The sequence below is a fragment of the Beta vulgaris genome, chromosome 3 (genome assembly GCF_026745355.1).
Source record: "Beta vulgaris subsp. vulgaris cultivar EL10 chromosome 3, EL10.2, whole genome shotgun sequence".
NCBI lineage: Eukaryota > Viridiplantae > Streptophyta > Magnoliopsida > Caryophyllales > Amaranthaceae > Beta > Beta vulgaris.
Window position 1 is genome coordinate 24,410,718 of NC_079204.1, and position 26,708 is coordinate 24,437,425.

The following is a 26,708-nucleotide window of genomic DNA, read 5'->3' on the forward strand; positions in this document are numbered from 1 at the left end:
AGGAAGCTCATAGTAGTCCGTATTCAGTGCATCCTGGTAGGGATAAAATGGTGCGAGATCTTAAGAAGTACTTTTGGTGTAGAGGCCTCAAGAAGGATGTAGCGAGATATGTGGCGAGATGTTTAACATGTCAAAAAGTGAAGTTTGAGCGCCAGAAGGCACCTGGGTTATTGCAACCATTACCTATTCCAGAATGGAAATGGGATTCTGTCTCAATGGATTTCGTGTCTGGGTTACCAAGATCTAGGAAAGGAAATGACTCAATTTGGGTAATAGTGGATCGTCTCACAAAAACGGTGCGATTTCTTGCAATAAAGGGAACTTGGAATCAGTCGCAGATGGCTGATGCTTACATTCGGAATGTTGTTCGTCTCCATGGGGTGCCAGCAAGCATTGTTTCTGATAGGGACCCTCGATTTCTGGCTCATTTCTGGGAGAAACTTCAGGAAGCTTTTGGAACAACATTGAAATTTAGTACGGCTTTCATCCTGCTACCGATGGTCAAACTGAGCGTACAATTCAGGTATTAGAAGATATGTTGCGAGCTTTGGTTTTGGAATTCCAGGGTCTTGGGAGGATCATTTAGCTTTAATAGAATTCTCTTACAACAACAGTCATCAAACCACAATAGGAATGGCTCCATATGAAGCCCTGTATGGTCGGAAGTGCCGAACGCCGATTTGTTGGGAAGATTTGAGGAATAAGTACCTGTAGGACCAGAATTGGTTCAAGAGACTATGGATCAAATCCGAATAATTCGGGAAAAGATGAAAATCGCACAGGATCGTCAGAAGAAATACGCAGACGTAAGAAGGAGGAAACTGGAATTTGAAGTTGGAGATAAATTTTCCTTAAAGTTTCCCCTACCAAAGGAGTAAAGAGATTCGGTATTCGAGGCAAACTTAGTCGAAGTTCATTGGCCTTATGAAATCTTGAAAAGAGTTGGTGAGGTAGCTTATGAAATTGCTTGCCAACTGAACTGTCTCGCATCCATAATGTGTTTCCATGTATCACAGCTTCGGAAATATGTGCACGATCCTTCCCATGTGTTATCTCATGAACCATTGCAACTTGATGAGACTCTTAGTTATGAAGAGAGACCGATCAGAATATTGGAACGACGCGAAAAGGTTCTACGGAATCAAGTCATACCATTGGTCAAGGTATTGTGGTCCAGTCAGGATTCGGAGGAGGCTATGTGGGAAAAAGAAGATGATATGAAGCACCGCTATCCGCAACTTTTCTAAGGTACGGCTTAAGTTTCGGGACGAAACTTCTTAAGGGGGGAAACGTGTAACAGTCGGTAAATAATAAAATATTAGTATATGATTAAATAACTTAAATCGTGAAATTTAAATGTGGTCGTAGTAGGTAATACGTATGATAAGTTGTGTGTAAAATAATATGCTTGTGTGTAAGTAGTGCTTAGAAGGAATTATATAAAGATAATAATATTATCAAGTTATGTGTAAACACTTAGGATCGATATATTATTTTAAGAAGTTGAGTTGTGGAAATTGAGGGCTATTGGAAGATAGAAATTATGTTCAACTATTAAGCAAATTAACGGTTACGCTTAATAGAATGGACTTTAGAATTTCATTTAGGGTATGAGGTTAGGTATATCAAGTAAATTTTATTTGAGGATGTTAGAGTATAATAAGAGCAATTGTGGGGTCTTAGAACACTAACATATGGTATATTATAAGATTTGGAGTCATATTAAGACAAATGAGAAGAGCTGGAAATTCAGAAATACACCAAGTGGAATGGAACCACATTAATCAAACCAAATGGGTCTAACAAGTCTGAAGTAATACACCCATACCTCCTCACATATACCCTCACATCCACATAAGTTTCATCACCAAACACAAACAAATTTCCTCTGCCCAAAACCTTTCTCTCTCCCTCTTCCCACTCGCCAGTTCTGGCGGTAAGAACCAGAGGTGGTTCTCAGCTTCGTTTCTTGGATTTTTGCCTCTTAACCTATGCATGCAAAGCCTGATTATCATTCACTGCATATAGGAGCATATTGGGAAGCAAAAAGATCACCATTTCGTGGCCAAGAAGTTCAAGAAAAAGAACCATCTTCTTCAACCAGAAAAACAGTAGGTATGTTGATTTGTTTGGGTAAATTGAAGTACTTTCCTTAGTCAATCCTTATGAATTTTTGTGTGGATATAAATAGGTGTTTAAGGATTCCAAAGAAGTAAAAATCTCGTCCAAAGGAGAAGGAGAAGTCGGATTATTGCTGTTAGAAGTGAAGGTACACATAAAACAGCTCCATTTGGAAACCTAGTTTATACAAAATTTGGTAAAATCATTGAGAACGATTTTAAGGATGATTTTCTTGGTTTTAGGTGATTAATATCTACTGTATATTAGTCTTAGATAAGGATTAATCATTTCATGTTAATAAATCAAGTGGAAAATAATGTTCTTTCACTACACTAGAACTAGTTATGTGATTTTGATGTTTTTCATGAAATTTTGTGTGTGATTGAAATTTGACGTATTTTGGGATGATGTTGGTTGATGAAACAGTAGGTTAAGTGATGATTAAGAGGTTGCATGTGTAGGTATTCATGACTAAAAAAAAAGTACATCTTATTTGATAGTTGATTTTTACAATAAAAAGGTGAGTAAACTACCTTAATTTTCAATGTTTTTATAAGATTATGTTTAGTAAATGATAAGTTGAAGTTTTGAGGAAGTATACCCAAGGTTCTTATCACTAAGCTACTGTATTTTGGTATTGAAACTTGTTTAAAGGTTTTCTCTTATTCAATGACACACCAAAGTACGAGTATTACACCTTAAAAACCGCAGTTTTAGAAACAAACGTATGTTAGTTTCGTTTGAGAATTTGGATAAATAATTTCCTTTACAATTGATGAAATTTCCAGTAGGTTTAAGGTTGAAGAACTCCTATTATTAATTTTAATGTTCAAATTGGAATTCAAGCTAAGTACATCTTTGTTTCCGGAAGCTAAAAACATCCTTTTATTTAAGATAACTCAAGTTCTTTACTAGATGGATTGTACGACCAAGTTTTGATTTTGCTAAGTCTTGTTGCACCTCAAATTATCATTTAGCTATTGTCATAACCACCTTCATTCATTCCTATTGAAGTAACAAATAGTTTTCTTTCAATCACATGACATTGGTGACTTGTTTCAAAATTGTGATAAATGGTTTTGAACTTTTTTTTGCGTATAGAAGAGGAATGTGTGTATATGTGTGAGGACATGTCCTATAAAAGCTTGCAAGCGAGTAAAAAGTAGGAGTTTAACTCCGAATTGTGTGGAGGTTTGCATTTAGGTGCACCTCAATGTGTGAACTCTTCTTCTTACGCATAACTAGAAAACCGTTTTGACTTTGTGTGTGTATTGAGAAATTTGTGATTTTCTTTTAAACATTGAATTGTGTAAATTCATGATGAGATGGTGTTTCCGAAACATGTATTTTGCAAAGTAAATTGGATTGTGAATACCTTTTATTCTCAGCCACCATAATTAGCTTTAGATTGATATGTGTACCAGCGTAAGCTGATTTTTGTTCTATGAACCTGTCCTGGTGGGGGCAGATTTTTGTGCAGGAAATAGCAAGCTAAGGTAGTCCGAGGGGAGAGCGAATATGAAGTCATGTCCCAACTATCATAGCAGATCCAAGCTTGAACATGATCACCTTTTGCGATTTACTTCTGTTTATGAGTACTGTTTAAACTTACGATTAAAATCTTATTTTGGTTTGTAATAACTAAACTAATTTTCATGTGTGATGAATGTTTAATTTAAGTGTAGCTCGTAGAGTCAATCCAGCCATATTAATGGGTTGACTCCAGCAGGTGACAGCCTCCGTAACGTTTGATTATGCTTTTGCTTCCACTATTGCTAGAAAGTATAGTTTTTAATTAATATTTAACATAAGCTAGGACGGGGGCTGTTACATTGAGTGCCTTTAATATTTGCTTAGCCCATCTCCCTGGGCCGTTAGGAATATACTGGCGTACATATGGGTGTACCACTTCAATGACTTTTCTGAGACAATTAACTTATTTTAATTTGCTAGTTATAATGGCTAATAAAGATGGATCTTTTAACGAGAAGGTTTGGTGTCACTAGTTGAAATAACATCAAATGCTCCATATTTTTGGCCCCACCAAATGCTTCATATTTGACCTGCAGCAGACGTCACATGAGCATTTGGGGCTCTTACAAGTGTTATAGTTTTTAAGGAAAATTGGAGCATTTGAGGGCCCAAAAAAATTACGAATGTTAATGAACACTAAGAGACGTCGCATGCCAAAAACCACCATTGCTGCTTAGATCCGAGTTGTGAAGATAAAGATGGAGAAACCTAATATGAGATCACCTTAATAAATGGCAGCATTGGTCGTGGGGATGGTGGGCCTAGGTTTTGGTGTTTTTGGGCGTAGGTGTTAATAGTGGTGGGCATTGGTGTACGAAGAGAAGCGAAGAATGAGCCGTTATAGGAGATAGGAGATAAAAGAGAGAAGAAAGAAGAGAATAAGAAAGAAGAATTTCCTTGATTTTGAAAAATACGAAAATCAGAATAAAGGTTTTGAAATCTGGTGGTGGTTTTTTTTTTAAAAAAAGGCTATCAAATGCTTGGGTTTTTTTTTATAGCATTTGTAATTTTTTCATTTATTCAATAGGCTACCAACTACCTGTTGTACAACAATCCAAGTATTTATAATGTAGTAAATGAGGTTTTCTCCACTAGTGTGTTCTCTGATGATGGCCCCTGGAAAGATGATTGTTGTTCCCCCAAGATGACTGGCTTGAAATGTTGGGAGTGTGCCTATTATTGGGCGTGGGATCCTAATGATTTTCCCATCCGCCTCTATTTTACCAAACCTTGGTCGCTAATGCATCAGTAAAGTCTTAGGTTTTACCGACCAAGAATATAATACCCCATATTTTTTAGTTAATTAATATTTGTACTTTTATAAAGGTTTAGGTTGCTATAAAGGTTTTTTAAAAAGACTTCTAAAAAGAATTTTAGAAGAGATTTTTGGGTATTAAAAATAAATTTTAACCCAAATAGTTTTAGGCATGAGTTTTACTCGTTCAATTCAAAGTACATAACAAAAAAAACCAATGTATTTTTTTCAAAAGACGACAAACATGCTTGTAGACTACAATTATCTCCTTATTTTTCCATTTAAATTAAAGTAGGAAAAGAAAATAAGAAGAAATTTTTTACTTTATCGGAGAAAGACACAGCGGCATTGCCATTAGTTTTAAATTACTCTTTGTATTGTTGGATAATCTTCATATCTTGTTTAAGAGTTCTATAATTATATTTTTCATGGATAATTTATATCTTTTCCGAATATGAGTTGGATGATCTTAGATATTAGCTAAATTCATTTATCTTTTACTTAGATCCATCTTTTAATTTCTCTAGTCCTACTTCGACTCTATCTATCCAACTAGTATAAATAGGAACCTCCATCCCTCGTATTCTTCACACCAAATTTGAGAAATACATCTCTTTCTCAAGTTTAAACTCTCTCTCCCTCTTAGCCTACCATTTCTCTTCTCTCTTAGTAGTGTTTAATTTTCAAAGTGCATGTATATGTAGATCTTTAGTATTTCTTTTTGCAAGCATAGTATCATGTTTTTAGGAAGATATTTTGGATTGAAGTGCATGTTTTTATGAAGTGCTTTGTCTGAACGTGTTCAAATCTTTATGAATTTTATTTATGAACTTTAAATCATGTCTTTAGTTCAATATTATTAGGAAAATTTGCACAAAACCACCTTAAACTTTCACTTATTTAGAAACTCCCACCTTTATTTTTTTTTTTTCCTAAATCTCCACCTAAACTTTACAAAACCTTTATAAACTCCCACCACTTAACGGATTTTGCCAAACTCCGTTAGTGGTGGGACCCACGTCAGTTATTTCTTTTATTTTTTCCTCCAAACAACTCACTTCCCCCTTCTTATATAAGAGAATTTCCCTTTTCACCCTTTGATCCTTCACCCACATCTTATCAGAAGGAGGTTTGCCCCCTTTGTTGCTTGTGTTGGAGGGAAATTCTCTTATATAAGAAGGAGGAGTGAGTTGTTTGGAGGGAAAAACAAACGACATAAATAATGTGGGTCCCACCACTAACAGAGTTTGACAAAATCCGTTAAGTGGTGGGAGTTTATAAAGATTTTGTAAAGTTTAGGTGGAAATTTAGGAAAAAAAAAACATAAAGGTGGGAGTTTCTAAATAAGTGAAAACCTAAGGTGGTTTTGTGCAAATTTTGCATATTATTATAAAGTTTGATCTTTGAATCTATATTCAAATATTTTAGAAGGAGTTTGATCTTTTAATTCATGTTTAAAGGTTTAAAAAGGAGTTGTTTTGAATTATTATTCTCCAAATTTAACTCTTGAGTGAGTTATTTTATTTATGCCTTTATGTGGCTAAGTTAATTAAAGAATTATTATCCCATCAAAAGACGGATTACTTCCAAATGTGTTTTATTAGTTATATATCTTTCATGATCGTAATTATAAAGGGTTCATGACTTCATAGCTAATATTATGTACCCAGGCAACAAATTATTATTTATTAATTAACAAGAACAATAATTATTATTTATTTATCCATGTACTTCTTGTACTAAGACATGTGGACATGGTAGTAACCCGTCGTCATAGACTCATCAAGTAATATTAAACGCTTGGGATGTGCACACTTTAGGAAAGGTTCTAGTTAAGAAAAAAAGTTTTTTTCTATTAAAGTTATATATACTTTAAATAATACAAATATTACACGTATAGAAAAGTTTTTTTGTAATGAAATGTATCGAATGTTTAATTAAATAAAGTGTTTAATATCCTGCATATACATTTACTCAGTATTTTTAGTGACATGGTTTTCTATTTGTTTTGTTTTACGAATTTGTCCCTGCAATGCCCCTATTTTGATGAGCAGAGCTTACAAGTTGATATGATGAATACATCAAAAGGGGATATAGTGAGGAATAATAATAAGTCTAGGAGTTGCTATTTTTTATTTCCTAATTTTCATTCTCACAGTTGAACAATAAAGATTATTTCAAAAAAGAGTTAGTTATATATTTCAGTCATTCCGCTGCATTAGTTCAAAATTCAGTTAGTAGTTAGTATTAAAGCATTTAACGTTATCACGTGGCGGTAATACTCTCAAGTTTCTCAACAGTTTTATATTAAAATATATGTTTTGAAAAACAAGAGAAATTCAGGGGTGTTACAAAGAAAAGGAGGACTTGACTATTTCTCTTTTGCTTATGATACGTCTAATGAGGGAGAACAAATCAACGTTCCCGAAATAAATATGGCTTCCTAAACCCAAATATGTATTGGCATATATTCCTTTGTCCACCATGCGTATGAGCGAGATTGATGATGTTGGTGAGTATTGGGCTCCTAATTACTAGTTTGATATACGGTGTATATTTATTATTATACGGGTAGCACCCAAGTCTGCTGGCAGACAAAGCTCTTATAGTCCGTCATGAATTTTACAGGACGCGACCTCACTATGGTGAGCTAAACCATTTCTGATCAAAGTCTGAGATGGTGATCGCGGCCACCAAAAAGGACAAAATAAGGGCATTGTACCTCTTATGAGACTCATCTCAGTCGAACATGTGCAATGGATTTTACACCCTGTCAGATGAATAGTACTCCTATAAATAGCCAAATGGTACTATTCTGGAGGTACATTCTAAACACTACTTTCGCTCTCTATCCCCCTCTCTCTCTCTTTGTTTACTAGCTTTATATGCATGCTATGCGTGCGAAGTAGTTTATGAAGTTAAATTATTGCATACTTACATCTAGCTCTTTCTATATAAGTTTTAAGTTTTATTATGCGTGTGAAATCGTTATTCATCTAGTATTATTTTATAGAAAAATTATTTACAAAACTTACCTAAGAAAAAATTATTCATAATGTAACGATATAATAACAAAGATAGTAAATGAAATATTTAGTGTTTCAACTATGGAATTTGCCTTCATAGAATTGGTTAACCACATGCACTCTTCATCCTAGTCGACCTACAACACATCGTTACTAGTATAAGAATGTTCCGGATTGAACTTTTGCATTGGTGGAGATAAGATCCAATAGAAGGTTCTGTATCCAAGTTTTGAGAATAATATTTCCATGACTAGTTTGCGTCCATTTGGTTGCAATAATGCAAACAATTGTGCATTTATTTTCAAGGGTGAGATATGGGCTTCGAAATTATGCAATGTATTCAAATGCAATGTGAGCTAGTTTGTAATAGATGGAGAACCTGTTGAAGTATTAATTTTATGTCTGTAGCTGGGCATCCAAAAAATGAGTTGTGCAAGATCATGAAGCATTGTGATTTTTATAGGCCATTTCTACCACGTATTGACTGTTAGTCGAACTAACAATATGTTAATAAAATAAGATAAAAGTTTATCAGGTTAAATAAATAATGGTTGTTTGATGATCGTATCATATGAGATCGAAAATTATACCTTGGAATGGTTACAACATCTGTAATATCGCAAGACTCACATGTGGGAACTCCTTGGAAAATGTTAACCTTTTTGAGACAACTATGATATGCTTCATATATGATATTGTCAACATGCTCAAGATGACACGCATTGGTAATAACTACTCGACAATATTGTACCTGCAAGCCAAATTGAAATTTACTTATTCATGTATAGGTTTGTTTTAGTTTTAAAAAATAAGGAGTAAGGGTCTAATTATTTACTTTTCTCACTGCATGGAAGGTAGCTAAGCGAATCCGAGGAGCATTTGAAATATCAATGGATAATTGTAAGGAGAAAAGAGTTGAGCGAAAACAGGCAACCCTTTTCTCGCTAATTTATTGGATTCATACCTATAAATTTAGAAGATAAAATTAGTCAATAAAAAATAGTGATTTAGGATACACATTAATGTATATAATTATACGAAAAATTGATTTAAACAGTCCCAACTATGGGCGTCCTGACAAAAACAGTCCCAACTATCGTTTTTTATTGTTCAGTCCCATCTTTAACCCCCCTTTTACACTAGTGGTCCAAGTCGACTGATGACTTGCTAAACCAGTAAAAAACCCTATTTTCCTATTTTCTCTTTTTTTTGACCTGTTTCTTCCACCTCTTCCTTCAATATTTCTCTCTCCTCCCTCCTTCCTCCCCTTCCCCTACCACCCCTCCTCTTCCCTCTCCCTTCCACCCAAATGACAACCTCTCTCTCACACCCGCAAGCCGAAGCCCGTAAAACCCGAAGCCTGTGAAACCCGAAGCCCGTGCTACTGGCGTGGTTGCTGTTGGTTGTCGATGATGGGTCGTCCAAACCTTGCTCGCGTCTCTCTCTCTCTCTCTCCTTTAGCCGCTTCTCCGGGGGTAGGGGAAGTCTTTCAGGTGCAGGGGAGGTGGGGGAAGGGGAGGGGTTTCGAAGGCTGGGGATATATGGCGGGGGCAGGGGAATGTTTTAGGGTAGGGGAGGGGAAAGAGGAGGTGGGGAAATCTATTTACATGTAGACCACATGCAAAAAGAATCGGACAAAAATCAGCTTCGGTGTTAAGTTGTCAATCTTCAAGTATATGCACAAATTCATTCCAAATAGTTAACTCCGTAATCCTCCAACTGCGAGTATGAAATTCGATATTTCGGAACATTTTGTGTTAAATGAATATAGAGATAGTATGCAAATTAAAATTATTTTATTAGAATAGACTTACGTTTTATCCATTAATCGCCAAATCTCTTTTAGAGCTGATCATTTTGGCCCAGCCCGGTCTGGCCTGGCCTACTTTTTGGGCAATTTTTTTTTGGCCCGCGGTCAAGCCCGGCTCGGCCCGGATTTTTTTGTGGTTTGGGCGAGCTTTGGGCAAGCCAAAAATGACTTTTTAGCCCGAAATGCCCGTTCATTTTGGCCTGAAATAGCGGGCTTTGGGCACAAAATTTTTTGCCCAACCCGACCGATGGGCAATTGTTTTAGGTACGGCCCGACCCGAACCTGGCCCGACCCGCCCCATGATCAACTATAATCTCTTTAAACCAGATTTCGCCCAACTAACTCAATTGGTGAAACATATAAAACTAATCCCATTGCATCTTAACAAAACCAAAATAGTATAATTAAAGTTAGCTTCCTTCAAGATAAGCATAATATTAATTCAATCTAGATAGAGGGTTGTAAAAGTACCAAACACCATATCAGTACGATTGACATGAACATGGAACCGGTTGAAAGCAACTAAATGATAGAAGAATGTGGGAATTACAACGTTATCATGCTCTTCGTGTATCACAATTGTTTCTGATGCTATTGTCATTTGTTTCCAGTTTCGGACGATTTTATTATTCACATCGGTGTGTGGTACTTGTATAGCTGTATCCCACGTAGTACATAAATAAATCCCTCGTCAAACATTCCTTTGAAGTTTTCAACATGGGGCGAGAATATAGTGCATTGTACGCACTCACCCTATCATTAAAAACAAAATGAAAGTTGCTAAGAGTATCTTGTACCGTTGTGAAATAAATTTACACTAGATTAATCTAATTTTTTTTACTTCGACATCAACGAAAAGCATTTTCCATATCTACTTAGTTGTTCCGCGGTGATTGTAATCGTATACATCGTAGTTACGAACCGATTGAGCCCTGACATTATATCGTTGTAGCTCGCAAGGATATAAATGCATAAAGGGTGGATGATGGATCTCCATCCTGAAGAGATATGTTGGACATAGAAATATAGTTACATATAATTTTTAAATGAGTAACATGGTATATGGACATCTATATCACATCACAATATGTTAGGTATCAAAATAAGATCATAATTGTGATGATGCAATTCATTGAAGACTATAGGATCACGATATGAGCATGAGATTATTATGAAGTAACTCATAATAGTAAAGTACATTAATTAGGTAGAATCATGACTCTATTTAATTTCAATCAGTTACATTGTTCTATTATTACAAAGTGGTATTTCAAGATTGTACACACATTGAATACAACTATTCATAAGGCGATACAACTTCTTTATATACAATATTCTTTGTAAACACCCCTTGATGTCCTTGTACATTTCCTTTTTTTTACCACAATCTTTTCTGCGTTCTCTAAGGTTCCGCGTGATAATGCCACATAGTTTTGCTTGTGGCTGAATACATGATCTGGTAGGTATATGCCAAAATGGGGTATAGTTTGCCCCCGAGACTTGTTTATTGTCAAGGCAAAACTATCATTCCCTAAAATCTGCTTTCTAACCAGCTCAACGACAATTTAATATCTTTCGCACTCTTCAACGGAATTCTGGGCAGGAAAACTCTGTTTCCCCTAGAATGCCCTGTTAAAATCTCGGCATCTATAAAATGGTCTTTGATTCCATGGTAAAGCAATTGTGTTCCATCGCAAAGCCCATTCTTAGGATCGATGTTTCTAAAAAACATTAAGGGTACCCAGTAATCAAAAGGGAAAGCATCAGGAGGCAATCCCAAAGCTGGAATTGAATTTAGATTTTCTTGCTGATACAAATTTCTCCTATCTTCAGGAACAAAATCAATCAAATAGTATGTTTTTCCTTCTCCGAGAAACTTCTCAACAACCTTATAATTTATCTTGTCAGCATCTTCAATGAGGGGTGTGATGATGGCCTATTCAACCATATAACTTCCTTTTCGCACATGCTGACTTAGATTTGGAAAAACCTGATCAATCAACATTTCAATCGAGACATCATTAATTGATGGTATGACCATTTGGTTTGGCAGTTTTCTCATTTGATCTAACACAGTAGGTTCATCTCCGTTGCCATTTGATAGCAACCAGGTAGCAAATACGTTATCCTATCTTGATCCCATATTTTATCTCAAATGCAAAATACTGACATGTCTCCAAACAGGGGACTTGGCAAAGGATGCATCTATCATTTAAGCCCTTGTTCCGTTTCGAACCACTGGTAACACTTGTCTAAAATCACCACCAAACACAACAATTGCCCCCCCTAACGGTAAATCGTTTCCCATTATATCTCTCAGTGATCGATCAGCAGCTTCAAATTGATATCTTTTTCATTGGAACCTCATCGCATATAATTATGGCAGAGTGTTTCATGATAGTGGCAGTTTTGGAACGCTTGGTGAATGAGCAAGTTGAGTTGCTATCAGGTTGCAATAATGGGAGTTGAAAAGTCGAGTGCAATGTTCTTCCTTAATGCAACAATGTTGCTGCAATACCAGATGTCGCTGTGGGAACAACAATTTCACCTCTTCCTTTTACGATATCTAGGAGTGCTCTTGATGAGTCATATTAATATAGGTATTTCATGATGCATTTAGGTTGCATTTTAGGATCATTTAGTTGCATTCTTAGTCCATAATTGCATATAGTTACTTAAGTTGAGAAGATATTACTCTAGTGTGTGTTTTCGGTGTTTTTGATAGTTTTCAGGTATTGAGAACACAATTGGAGTATTATTGGACAAGCTTAAGCATGAGAAGCATCTAGGAAGGAGCTAAGTCAAATAAGAAGTCCAAAGGGCATCTTCAAGTCGGATTGCAACTCAAACATAGCGGAAACATATTAAAAGAAGTATGGAAATTGAGTCATGTGCACTCTTTTGATCATAACTTATTATCCAGAGTTCAGAATTCAGTGATTCCAGTGGGGTTGGAAACTAGACTTGAATAGCTTTCCAACGGTATATTACACGCCCCGATACGACTTCTAGTTTGGGAGATATGGTCTTTGCAAGTGACGCTGTTTTGCAGCCCGAAAATCCGCGGCCGCGGATTATTCCGGGTTTTCCTAGTCGAATAAGGCTTTATCTTTTGACGAATTAGACTCTATTTTTCTAGTTGTTTTAGGAAATAGAAAGATATAAAGACTCAAGGGAATATTATTATTTCCTATTTTATTTTTCTATTTTGGTTTTTTCCGTCATTAATTCATTAAAGATTAGACTTTTTTTTTTCTCTCAATTATGGAAGAACCCTAGTTTTGCTTTTTCCCCAATTACATTGAATTTTCAATAGAAGCTTTGATTTTTGCAAGATTGGTTCTACAATTGGTATTATTTCTTTTCTCTTCTTATTCCTATTCAATCCTTTATTATTAATTCATGTTTGCTTATTTAATTATGAATATGTTTTCCCCAATTATGATTGAGTAGTCTATTTCTAGGGTTTAGGGGGATCCATGATCAATTAGGAAGGGATGTTTATTAAAGTATTGATTTTTATTATGCATGTTGATTCCTATTGAATGTTTTTATGTCTATTCAATCCAATTTGGCCAGATTTGATTGTTATAGTGTTGCAATATTAGGTTATGCGCCGAGAGGTATAAACTTGATATTAAGGCTAGTTTCAATAGGTAGAATTGGTGTTAATAAATTGCGAGAGCCTGTTAATATCGTTCTATGCTTGATTTAGACTTGAGAGAGCGAATCAATCTGTTTAACTGCATTATTAATTGTTGATTTTTGTGTTTCATCCCGAAATATTGATCATTGGTGAACCTATGCCCTAGACTTTTTATTATTGATAATTCTTGATTAGTTATAGTTTATTTAGTATAATTACTACAAACACTCGTTCCTATACTCTAGATTTGACTGACAATTAGGAAAAGAACACTGTTTCTCTGTGGATTCGACCCTACTTCCCTGACTACTATTTGTTAGAGGACTTAGGATTACTTTTGATAAGGTGATACGACTTTAGCCTGTCAAAATTTGGCGCCGTTGCCGGGGAAACGGTTTTGTTCCATTTTCTTTAATTGTTTTAGAGTCTAGATTATAACTCTCGTCTCAGAGAACACTTGTTCTTTGGGACAAAATCTCTTAATTGTTTGTTCTTTAGTTCTTCTATGCGCAGGAGTTTGAGTTCAGATTGCCTACAATTTGATCCTGAAATCGAAAGATCCTTTCATAGACAGAAGAACTTTTCCAGACAGTTGCGAGATAATCCAAGGGAAGATAATCCTTTGGATTCTGACTCTGATTCTACCAGCATTGTCTCTGTTGCTCCACCAGAATCAGAGATGGCTCGGAGGCTTACTGATTTTTCCCAACCCTCTTTGGCTGAACTTCCCAGAAGCAATCAAATGCCTGAAATCGAAGCTGTAAATTTCGAGATCAAACCTGCATTGCTAAACATGATCGAAAGAAAACAATTTGGTGGTGGACCTAATGAAGACCCCAATCTTCATTATCAAGATTTCTGCCAATATTGCTCTACCATTAAGCAGCAGGGAGTGACACAAGATCAGATTCGGGAGATTCTTTTCCCATTTTCACTTCGAGACAAGGCAAAGATGTGGTACAATGGGATTAATCGAGCCACTCTTGGGATCACTGATTGGAATACCTTGGCTCTGCTTTCTACAGAAAGTACTACCCTCCAGAGAAGACTGCTAGTTGCGTAGTCAGATTACAAACTTCACCCAAGGGACTGATGAGTCTTTACATGAGGCATGGGAAAGATTTAAAGATCTTCAGAGAGAATGTCCCCATCATGGTCTACAAAAATGGTTCCTAGTTCAGGATTCTACAATGGTTTGGGGAACAACTCGAGACTTATCCTTGACTCTGCAGCAAATGGGAGATTCATGAAACTAGAAATTGATGCGTGCCATGATTTGATCGAGGAGATGGCTATCCACAACTCTCAATATGGTAATCCTCGAGGACTAGCTAACAAGGGTGGAAAGCATGAGATAGATTCTATATCCTTATTAGCTGCACAGATGAATGCCATCAGCAATAAACTTGACAATATGCAGCTCTCCTCTCCTGCAAGTGTTGCTGCTTTGGGTACTACCTCCGAGATTATGTGTGATAATTGTGGCATAGTTGGACATTGGGCACAAGAGTGTCGGAGTTCTCTCGAACAAGTTAATGCTTTTCAAGCATATCGGCCGAACAACCCATACTCCAACACATACAATCCAGGATTGAGAAATCATCCTAACTTGTCTTACAAGAGACATAATGTCCTGAATCCTCCTGCACCACAACCACAAGCACAACAATTGAACCAGGTACTACCAACAACTTCCAACACCCTCCTGGTTTCTCTAGACCACCTTTCAATCCATCTCAACAAGCACCTCCTGCCGATCCAATGATGGTTGAGATGAGAAACATGATGCTACAAATGCAAAAAGATCGACAAGCTGAAAGGCACAAATTGAGTCCATTCTTGCTCACAATAAGATGTTGGAGAATCAGTTGGCACAATTGGCTACTTCGAACTCTACTCGCAACAAGGTGCTCTTCCAGCACAACCTGTTCAGCCTACAGATTCGGCAAATGCCATCACTCTCCGAAGTGGTTCTCACTAAAGGACCACCCATGCCTATTGATGATACTTTGAGTGTGAAAAATGATGAGGAACAGGTCCCAGCTGAAGCTAAAATGACAAGGAGAACTCTCAGCAAGCCACTGAACATGAAGAGACCAATGAAGCCAAAAAGCCTGCTATTGAGGTTCCTCCTATCAAACTTCCTTTCCCCAATCGTCACCTCAAGAGTAAGCTGGACAAGCAATTTGGTAAGTTTTTGGAAGTCGTCAAGAATCTTCAGGTAACAGTTCCTTTCACGGAATTAATTACTCAAGTGCCTGCTTATGCTAAATTTATGAAAGATATCTTGACTAGGAAAAGGGCTTTTAACGAGGTGGAGACAGTTGCTTTTACTGAAGAATGTAGTGCCATTTTACAAAATAAATCTCCACCAAAATTAAAAGACCCTGGTAGTTTCTCTATACCTTGTCACATTGGTAGTTTGTTCATTGATAAAGCTTTATGTGATTTGGGGGCTAGTGTGAGTGTTATGCCATTGTCTGTTTCCTCAAAATTGAATATGGGAAGTTTGAAAGTTACCAATATTACTCTACAAATGGCCGACCGTTCTGTTAAATACCCCCTAGGTATTTTAGAGGATGTACCTGTTAGAGTAGGTAAATTTTTTATTCCCGTGGACTTTGTTGTACTTGATATGGAGGAAGATAGGCAAATTCCAATCATTTTGGGTAGGCCATTCCTTCATACTGCTGGTCTGTCATTGATGTGAAAAATGGTAAGCTTACACTATCTGTTGGAGATGATGAGGTCACTTTTAATCTGAGCACTGCTTTGAAAAGTCCTATGCTAGAGGAAAAGTGCTATAGTATTGATGTGGTTGATTAATTTGCCATGATAACATGCCCCAAGCTCTCTATGGAGATCCCTTGGAGGCGGTACTTTGTCTTGATTCTTCCACAGGTGATGGCAGTATATGGAGCGATGAAGTAGATGCTATTGAGAGATGCTAGCAAGTGAAGAATCTGACCTTGATGGATGCCAACAGGTAAAGAGGTTTGATCGATCTGTGTGAATGTTGAGGTAAAGAAACCCGAACTTAAACCTCTCCCCTCTCATTGAAGTATGTCTTTTTAGATAGGCAAGAGTTAGATCCTGTAATTGTCAGTGCTGCACTCGACGATAGCCAACTTTCCAAACTTCTAGTTGTTCTGAAAAATCACAAGAAGGCTATAGGGTACAGTATTGATGATTTGAAGGGTATTAGCCCCGATTTTTGTATGCACAGGATACACCTCGAGGATGACCATAAGCCATGCATTCAACCACAAAGGAGATTGAACCCAAACATGCAGGAAGTGGTCAAGAAAGAGGTGATGAAACTACTCGATGCAGGTATTATCTACCCTATTGCTGACTCTAAGTGGGTAAGTCCTGTCCAAGTAGTACCGAAAAAAGGTGGCATGACTGTTGTGAAAAATGAAAAGAATGATAATCCCTACTAGAACTGTGACTGGATGGCGTATGTGTATAGACTATAGGAGACTCAACATGGCCACTAAAAAGGACCACTTCCCTCTACCTTTTATTGACCAAATGCTTGAACGGTTGGCTTGTCATAAATACTTTTGCTATTTGGATGGGTATTCAGGTTTCTTCCAAATTCCCATTCATCCTGATGATCAAGAAAAGACCACATTCACATGCCCTTATGGCACTTTTGCATATCGTAGAATGCCCTTTGGTTTGTGTAATGCCCCTGCCACCTTTCAACGCTGCATGATGAGTATCTTTTCTGAGTTCATCGAGTCTATCATGGAAGTCTTTATGGATGATTTTAGTGTGTATGGTTCCACTTCGATACATGCTTAGTTAATCTCACTAAAGTCCTGAAAAGATGTGAAGAGTGTCATTTGGTCTTAAACTGGGAAAAGTGTCATTTCATGGTGACTGAAGGAGTTGTCTTAGGCCATATTGTTTCTGATGGGGCATCCAAGTTGATCGAGCTAAGGTCCAAGTGATTGAGCAATTACCCCCACCAGCTAATGTTAAAGGGGTACGAAGCTTCCTTGGTCATGCGGGATTTTATCGCCGTTTTATCAAGGATTTTTCGAAAATTGCTAAACCACTGACCCAACTCCTTCTTAAGGATGCTCCATTTGTTTTTACTGATGAGTGTCTTGAGTCTTTTGACAGGATCAAGCAAGCTTTAATAACTGCACCTATTATCCGCTCTCCGATTGGGAACTCCCTTTCGAGATAATGTGTGACGCCAGTGATTATGCGGTTGGAGCAGTACTTGGTCAACGTAAGGATAAGGTCTTGCATGCAATCTACTAGCTAGCAAGACATTGGACGAGGCTCAAGTCAACTATCTACTACAGAAAAGGAGCTTTTGGCTATTGTCTATGCTTTAGAGAAGTTCAGATCTTATCTGATTGGCTCTAAAGCCATTATCTACACTGATCATGCTGCTTTGAAGTACCTTCTCTCTAAGAAGGAAGCTAAGCCTAGGCTCATTCGATGGATTCTCTTACTCCAAGAGTTCGACATAGAAATTCGTGATAAGAAGGGCGCAGAGAACGTAGTTGCAGACCACCTGTCAAGGATCAGGCATGAAGATGGTATGAACTCAACTCCTATAGATGATTCTTTTCCTGACGATCATTTATATGCAGTCACAGCACAGATTCCTTGGTTTGCCGACTACGCCAATTACTTGGTAGGCGGTGTGATACCTCCTGATATGTCCTACCAACAGAAGAAAAGGTTCCTCCATGATGTTAAATTCTACTTTTGGGATGATCCTCACTTGTTTCGTGAATGTTCAGATGGTCTTTTTCGAAAATGTGTACCTGAATGGGAGGTCAATGGAGTCCTGAATCGTTGCCATAACTCACCTATGGAGGGCATCATGGCCCTTCCAGGACTGTTGCAAAGCTCCATGAGTCGGGTTTCTTTTGGCCGACAATGTTCAAGGATGCACAGTCTTTCATCATGTCATGTGACGCTTGCCAGAGGACCGCAATATTTCGAGAAGGCATGAGATGCCCCAAACCGGTATTCTAGAAGTTGAATTTTCGATGTTTGGGGTATTGACTTTATGGGACCGTTCCCCTCCTCCAATGGAAATTGCTACATATTGGTTGCTGTGGATTATGTCTCTAAGTGGGTTGAAGCCGTGGCATCTCCTACTAATGATTCTAAGGTAGTCATAGCTTTGTTCAAGAAGATCATATTTCCAGGTTTGGGGTCCCACGAGCTGTGATTAGTGATGGAGGCTCCCATTTTCATGAACGACATTTAGACACCCTTTTGAAGAAATATGGAGTCTACCATCGTACTGGATTAGCATACCATCCTCAAACAAGTGGGCAAGTAGAGGTTTCAAACCGCGAAATTAAGTCCATTCTTGAGAAGGTAGTTGCAAGGTCTAGGAAGGATTGGAGCACGAAATTAGATGACACACTCTGGGCTTATAGAACTGCATTCAAGACGCCTATTGGTACTTCACCGTATAGGCTTGTGTATGGAAAGCGTGCCACCTCCCCGTTGAATTAGAATATAAAGCTTTTTGGGCGATCAAGGAGCTTAATATGGATCAAAAGCTTGCGGGGAGAAACGTCTTCTACAACTCAATGAGCTTGATGAGTTTCGGTTGCTAGCGTATGATAGTGCACGAGTATACAAGGAGAAAACCAAGAAGTGGCATGACAAAAAGATCCTCCCTCGGGAGTTCACGATTGGAGATAAGGTTTTACTCTATAACTCTAGGCTAAAAATCTTTCCTGGAAAGTTAAAGTCTAGATGGTCAGGCCCTTTCACAGTTACCAGAGTGAACATGTTCGGTTCTGCGAGATTATGAACGAAAAAGGTGAAGTTTAAGGTGAATGGTCAACGTCTGAAGTTGTACTATGAAGGCGCTCCTGTGGGTTAGTTGAGGTACTCTACCTCCAAACACCTACCTCTACTAGTCATTGAAAAGAGGTAAACGGTCGTGCGGGACCTGCATAAACCAGCGCTATTCGGGAGGCAACCCGAATCTCTAACTCTTCTTTTTCCTTTTACTCTTCATTTATCTAAACAAAGAAAAGAACAAAATATTTGCATATTGAATTCACTTGAATTCAATTTGTTTTTCATTCTTTGTGTGTTTTTGAATTCACTTGAATTCGTTTCTTAATTTTTTAGTTTAGTTACTTTCTTTTAGTTTTTGAATTCACTTGAATTCCATCTTCATTTTTTATTTTTATTAGACTAACCATGCTAACAAGTGTTGTTTAATGGTTTTGGTGTGCTAATTTTGACCCTAGGTGAAAGCATGAGCTCCAACATGCACCCACGGGAATTCGGCTCCACTCTCATCCAATTTCCTCCAGCCAACGGGGTATAACCCGCGCCCGCGGCCAACAAAACCCCCCCTACCACAAAATAACCTGTCCACCCGCAGCCATAATCCCGCGCCCGCGGGCTCCCGAACCCCAAAATCCTAAACTACCTGCCCGCCCGCAGCCTGGAATCCCGCGCCCACGGGATTTCCCCCCCCCCCCGCAATCCCGCGCCCCACACAAAAAACCCGCGCCCGCAGCTCTCACTCCCCCACATCCAGCCTCCTCTGTCCGCCCGCGGGCCGAATCCCGCGCCCGCAGCAGAAATTCCCCTCCACATCACAACATGCTGTCCGCCCGCGGCCTCCACCCCGCGCCCGCGGGATTTCGAACCCCCCCTACAGCACCCAAAAAAAAAAAAAAAAAAACAAAACAAAAATATAAATAAACAAACCACCCCACCCTCAAACACTCTCTCCCCCCCTCGACCCCACCAACCCAGTCGTCCACTCGCCCGACCTCCTGCACCGACGACCGGCGGCGTCCGACCCCCCGACTCGCCGGCGACGCCACCCCCTATCGCTCTCACAAACTTTCAGTACCCTCCTCGTAACCCCACGACCCCACTCACCCTACCCCCTCTCGACGCCGGGCGACGCGCCTCCTCCGACCAGCCTCGTCCGCCGGCGCCGCGACACCGTCCGACCCGCCGGCAGCCCCCACCAGCCCAACTGCCACCACAAGACCATTCATCTACACTTCAAACCCTAACCTTTCTCATTGAATTGGGGTTTCTTCTTGAAGGTGCTTTGAAATTTCAATTGGGAATCTTGGACACATATTTGGATCTTCTCCATCAAGTCTCCTACATCAATCAATCGTGTACTTCACGTGGTAATTACTGGGCGTTCTGATTGGGCATCGGGTTCTAGCAAGTCCTCATCTATAGGTTGTCCTGCTCTCCGCCTGCTTCACCGCTTTATACTGCAACTTTTCCGTCCCAAAGCGGAATCAGGGCAAGTTACTCTACAAGATTTGAAACTTCTGTGGTTTCTTTCTATGTCTCCCACGACTGTGCACGGAAAACTGAACTTTGCCAAGTTTCTTATGGGTGGATTTCTTTGGGAGCGGGATGTAAAGAAAGGTGATATCTCCATGGGTGGATTTGTTTCTGTGTTTGCTCTGGATAGAGGCATTGATTTCGCCTCTAAAGTGACTTCTTCCTTCACCAACCTCCTTAACACCACCGCTAAGGATCGATATGGATGGCTCGTTCACCAAGCAAAGAACAGGTATCTATGGTTCGTTAAACCTTGTCATTCCACAGAAAAGTGCATCATCTACGATATTCTACCAAATGATCATCCTCAGGATTCTAGTGTTTGGTTGTGGAATCCCCGTGCTATCTCTGAAACTATAGAGGTAGGCGGCAAGGTTCAGGGGACATTCCCGTGCCTGCAGTGTGTTGCATCATCAGCCCCAGCAGCTGTCATCTCTCCCACACTCGAAGCACCCCCACCTCCCGTCTCCGAGGACCCCTCGTCCTGCACTACTGTGTCTCCTGAGAGCATGGAAGCCCGTTTCAATCGCTTCATGAGTTCTTTTGCATCCTTTCAGACGACGATATTATCTCGTCTCGAGACTGTGGAGCGTCATATGGAGGACCTTCGTGCCGAGGTCCGTGATTTACGTCGGCCGCTAGATGCTTCTGGCGTCGACACTACTCCTGAGCCATCCCCGATGGACGAAGCTCCCGTTGAGTGAGCTTTCCTTTTTCCCTTTCCTTACTTTTTACACAGTGACACACTGTGCTGTATTTAGCTTGGGGGAGGGATATTCTATCCTTTATTGCTTTTTAGTGTAGTTTTTATTGCTTTGTAGTTGTTACACGCTTTTGCCTGTTCATTAGGAATAGGATTTTATGCGTAACCAAAAAAAATGTACTGCTTTCTTAGTTGCATCATAGTTGCATTTTAGATAGCTCATTTCATTATAGTTTTCATCTATGGGACTATTGTTGGCACACCTTCGAGAATTTTGTGGATATCTCTACTACAGCTCTACAGCTTTGTTGTACAGTGGTTTCATGATTCTTCATAGCATAATTGTGATACGATTGATTGGCTGTGGTAAGACTGTTTGATCTCTCTGGCTGGCTTTAACTTTACTGTGCAGACAAAATTGACCCATGTGAGCTTCTGTCCTAATAAACTGACGAATCTGTGTCAGTTATGTTCTTTCATGAGTGATTAGTTCCTCAGTTGATGTATGATCTTGATTTTGACCTGGTTCATCCTTGATACTTGATTGTGTACACTATTTGATATGATTGAGGCGTTCATTTCATGATTTTAGCTCCAGAGTTCTACTTGTTTACACATTTCCCGTCTCTAGCCCCGCTGAGCTTTCTTGACCCTTGCTTGCTACTTACACCCATATTACAACCCTTAACCTCATTTGATTATTGTCCCAAGCCTAGCTTGGGGGAGCAAGTGTTAGTTTTGGTCATATGTATTACATGGATGTAGTTAATGCATGGTTATGTTGAAGGAAAGTGTTATTAATGAGCTTTATCATCGAATTTGAATGTGGTGCAAAGAGATTTTGGCAATATGAAAAAGAGTGAAGAAAAAGAAATGAAAAGAACAAAGAAAGTGAACATATTTTGAAAGAAAAGTGAAAAGGTTATATAGGGTTACTATGCATGAAAGATATTGGTGATATTGTGGTAATGATGGTGTTATATGAAGTTGTGATGAATGCCTTGTTAGGCCGTTTTACATTGATATTTGCTCCCCTTCTTGGCTTTTCCACCACATTTCCCAAAATATGATCCATACCCTTAACCCTACCTCATTACAACCCTTGAAAGTCCTCTTGATCTTTGTGTGTTACATTTTTCGTGTTGAAAGTGAGTCAAAAGGTCAAAGTTAAAGAGTAATGCTTCTTCTGAGTTGATATATATAGGTTGAGATCGTTGAGTGTCATTGATTTTCGCCCTAAACACAAGAGAGTATTATTCACATACCTATAGTGAGGTCTGTCAAGTGTTGTTAAGTCCAGCTTGGGGGAAAGGGTTTGTGGTAAGATTGTGAGTTGATTGGTCAATGACGTGCTATGCGGCTTTGTTTCATTGATACTCGATGCTTGGTTCATGTAGGATTGATATCTCTCGTGTTTTGGATTGTGTGCTTGACCCTGTTTTAGTCCCATATTGTAGGTTATCATTTTCTTCCCGTGTCTATTGTTTGATTGCTTGAGGACAAGCAACAGTTTAGCTTGGGGGAGTTTGATGAGTCATATTAATATAGGTATTTCATGATGCATTTAGGTTGCATTTTAGGATCATTTAGTTGCATTCTTAGTCCATAATTGCATATAGTTACTTAAGTTGAGAAGATATTACTCTAGTGTGTGTTTTCGGTGTTTTTGATAGTTTTCAGGTATTGAGAACACAATTGGAGTATTATTGGACAAGCTTAAGCATGAGAAGCATCTAGGAAGGAGCTAAGTCAAATAGAAGTCCAAAGGGCATCTTCAAGTCGGATTGCAACTCAAACATAGCGGAAACGTATTAAAAGAAGTATGGAAATTGAGTCATGTGCACTCTTTTGATCATAACTTATTATCCAGAGATCGGAATTCAGTGATTCCAGTGGGGTTGGAAACTAGACTTGAAGAGCTTTCCAACGGTATATTACACGCCCCGATACGACTTCTAGTTTGGGAGATATGGTCTTTGCAAGTTGACGCTGTTTTGCAGCCCGAAAATCCGCGGCCGCGGATTATTCCGGGTTTCCTAGTCGAATAAGGCTTTATCTTTTGACGAATTAGACTCTATTTTTCTAGTTGTTTTAGGAAATAGAAAGATATAAAGACTCAAGGGAATATTATTATTTCCTATTTATTTTCTATTTTGGTTTTTTCCGTCATTAATTCATTAAAGATTAGACTTTTTTTTCTCTCAATTATGGAAGAACCCTAGTTTTGCTTTTTCCCCAATTACATTGAATTTTCAATAGAAGCTTTGATTTTTGCAAGATTGGTTCTACAATTGGTATTATTTCTTTTTCTTTCTTATTCCTATTCAATCCTTTATTATTAATTCATGTTTGCTTATTTAATTATGAATATGTTTTCCCCAATTATGATTGAGTAGTCTATTTCTAGGGTTTAGGGGGATCCATGATCAATTAGGAAGGGATGTTTAATTAAAGTATTGATTTTTATTATGCATGTTGATTCCTATTGAATGTATTTATTCTATTCAATCCAATTTGGCCAGATTTGATTGTTATAGTGTTGCAATATTAGGTTATGCGCCGAGAGGTATAAACTTGATATTAAGGCTAGTTTCAATAGGTAAAATTGGTGTTAATAAATTGCGAGAGCCTGTTAATATCGTTCTATGCTTGATTTAGACTTGAGAGAGCGAATCAATCTGTTTAACTGCATTATTAATTGTTGATTTTTGTGTTTCATCCCGAAATATTGATCATTGGTGAACCTATGCCCTAGACTTTTTATTATTGATAATTCTTGATTTAGTTATAGTTTAGTTTAGTATAATTACTCACAAACACTCGTTCCTATACTCTAGATTTGACTGACAATTAGGAAAAGAACATGTTTCTCTGTGGATTCGACCCTACTTCCCTGACTACTATTTGTTAGAGGACTTAGGATTACTTTTGATAAGGTGATACGACTTTAGCTTGTCAGCTCTGTATAAGAATATTTTTCATGTACCTCCTGGGCCATCAATGAAAAAAGCTCCACCAGTTTTTGAAATAACAACATCCATTATTGTGTCGAATGCATGTCATTTGTCGCTATTAAGAGTGTTTACACACGCCAGGTCCTCTTCTGGAACTGGCACAGAAAAGTACTTCTCCCTGATTGTGGGAATATCATCGATGTCCTCAGTACTTTATGGTTAACTTGGCAACTCTGTGAAGTCAGAAATTCTTCTTCTCAGTTGTCGTAATAAACGGTCTGAGTCTTGTAGAAGCTTGTGCGTGAGAACATCATTATTAGTTGTCATGCTTGAAGATGGATAATCCTCAACCATGAAGGTGAAGCGTCCCATAGGGAATGTAATCCAGTTGGTTGACAGTATACTAAGATGATTGCAAATAATCTTCGCTATGATGATGGCATTCTTACAGAAGATGCTTCTAAAAGACACTGACGAATACTTTCATCACTCTAAATTAGGCCGAGGGATTCTGCAGTAGCTCGGAATTTTGGGTGTGTGATACCATTTACCGTCCTTAGATGTTCAAAAGATTGAGGACCTCGCACATGGTTGACCATTAATCTCAGGTAAAACCTTTTTCCTTCAAGTGGAGAAGCTACATACAATCGACCCATAACTCGCTGATTCTCCTTCCCTGCCACTCGCACGAAGACTCAAGCCACCTGTAATGCTCTAGAAATTCTCTGTAAAGATACCTTCTTGCACCTGGATCAGTTTCATTCATCTTGAAAAAACTGAATTAACATCGTTTTCGAGTTTACAGGGTCGTCTAATACGTCTGAGATTAAGTTGTTCCCTTCAAATCTCACTTGATGCAAGTTTGGCAAATGGACTTGCAAACGGTCTACAACTTGACACATTCGAGTCAAACGGAATTTGTAAATTTTCCAAAAAGTTTCGGGTGCACGAATCCATCTTGCGTCCACATACTGTGCAATCTCATAACCATTCTTAACTTCCATGGATACTCTATCTGAACCCTTATGTGTTTTTTTGTAAAGATATTTGACAAAATTAATGCTGCTACATATCTCTACATTGATGTGACAATCATATTTCTGGAGCAAAAAGGGATTGTAGGGAACTACCCATAGGTTGTCTACATTTATCCGAGAATGTTGACGCAATGGAACAAGAGGACAATCCTGTTGGCGATGGTATAGAGGATATGAGTCATTTCCTTGCATTGTTGCATCATTAAATGACTTGGCGAATCCTTTCTTACAACTCCCTTGTTTCATGCATGGAGAATCCTTGTTGTGAATATTACATGGATTGTGATCATGTGTTCTAGAACTCTTTTGTACAGTTTCGATTCTTGTTATTCATCTGATATCTCAGCTCACACAATAATGTCGTAGTCATCAGGAGTTGTTAGCTTGTCATTCTGGTCTAGGATTAACAATGAACATGGGGAAGACCCCTCTTTTGGAATTCGACTACATATACATAAGCAACTACCTTTCCAAGGATTCCCCTTTCTAGAACATCTTTTTAACTCTTCAAATTTAGCATGAAATACCCTTGTCAGTAGGTCTGGGCGATCATTTGACACTGGTCCAGGCAATAATTCTGATTGTATTTCTGGCTAAGATGGAAGATGGATTGCATGTCATTGTCAAAAATATATCTGGTTTGCCAAACTTATACCAACACTATAACATCTTGGTATCTCTGGTGCATCTCGTGGGCTTCCTACAAATAAAGATGGTAATATAGTCCTTCGACCAACGTTATCTGCATATGAAAAATTAATAATAAAAAATTTTAAAATTAAATGTTCATTGAAGTGGTCGGTTTCATTACGAAGATAGGTGGTTAGCTAAATCAAACTGGACCTGTGTTATGCTCTCCAGCATTTAGAGAAAACCCTTATACAAATCAGCATGTATCTTGTCTTGATTGAGTGCAATCCATCGCAAGTTGGATGCTTGCATTTGCACACAGTTATCAACAACATATTGTTGGAGCAGACGACTGCCTCTTAAGAGTAGAGAATCAAGATATTGTCGCATCTAAGAAACATGATAATTATTTTTATTAAAATGATATGAGTGAAAAAAATAGGGAAATGAGTCATACACGTAACCTATCTAAAATTATTTTCACTTGAAACATGTATGCGTAGAATTCCCGACATGTCAGCTTTCTACCATTAATATTACGACTATTTAAATCCCAACCATAAGAGCCATAAGGAAATAATAGAGGACATTATTGTGGGTCATAATAACCCGCGGTATCCTTAATATGCATCAGCCGTCCACTAACAGACTCTATCATAATATCTCG

At 38.3% G+C, this 26,708-nt stretch overlaps 1 long non-coding RNA gene and 1 pseudogene across 1 annotated transcript; one reads left to right on the top strand and one right to left on the bottom strand.

Moving 5' to 3' along the window:
- The first annotated feature begins 2,028 nt into the window (after nt 1-2,028).
- On the top strand, nt 2,029-3,666 carry LOC130590863 (uncharacterized). Its single transcript, XR_008968603.1, has 3 exons — nt 2,029-2,115; nt 2,192-2,269; nt 3,590-3,666. It is a non-coding gene; the product is annotated as an uncharacterized LOC130590863 (long non-coding RNA).
- Nucleotides 3,667-14,450: 10,784 nt separating this feature from the next.
- LOC125496127 (small nucleolar RNA R71) lies at nt 14,451-14,550 on the bottom strand (annotated as a pseudogene).
- Nucleotides 14,551-26,708: the final 12,158 nt, after the last annotated feature.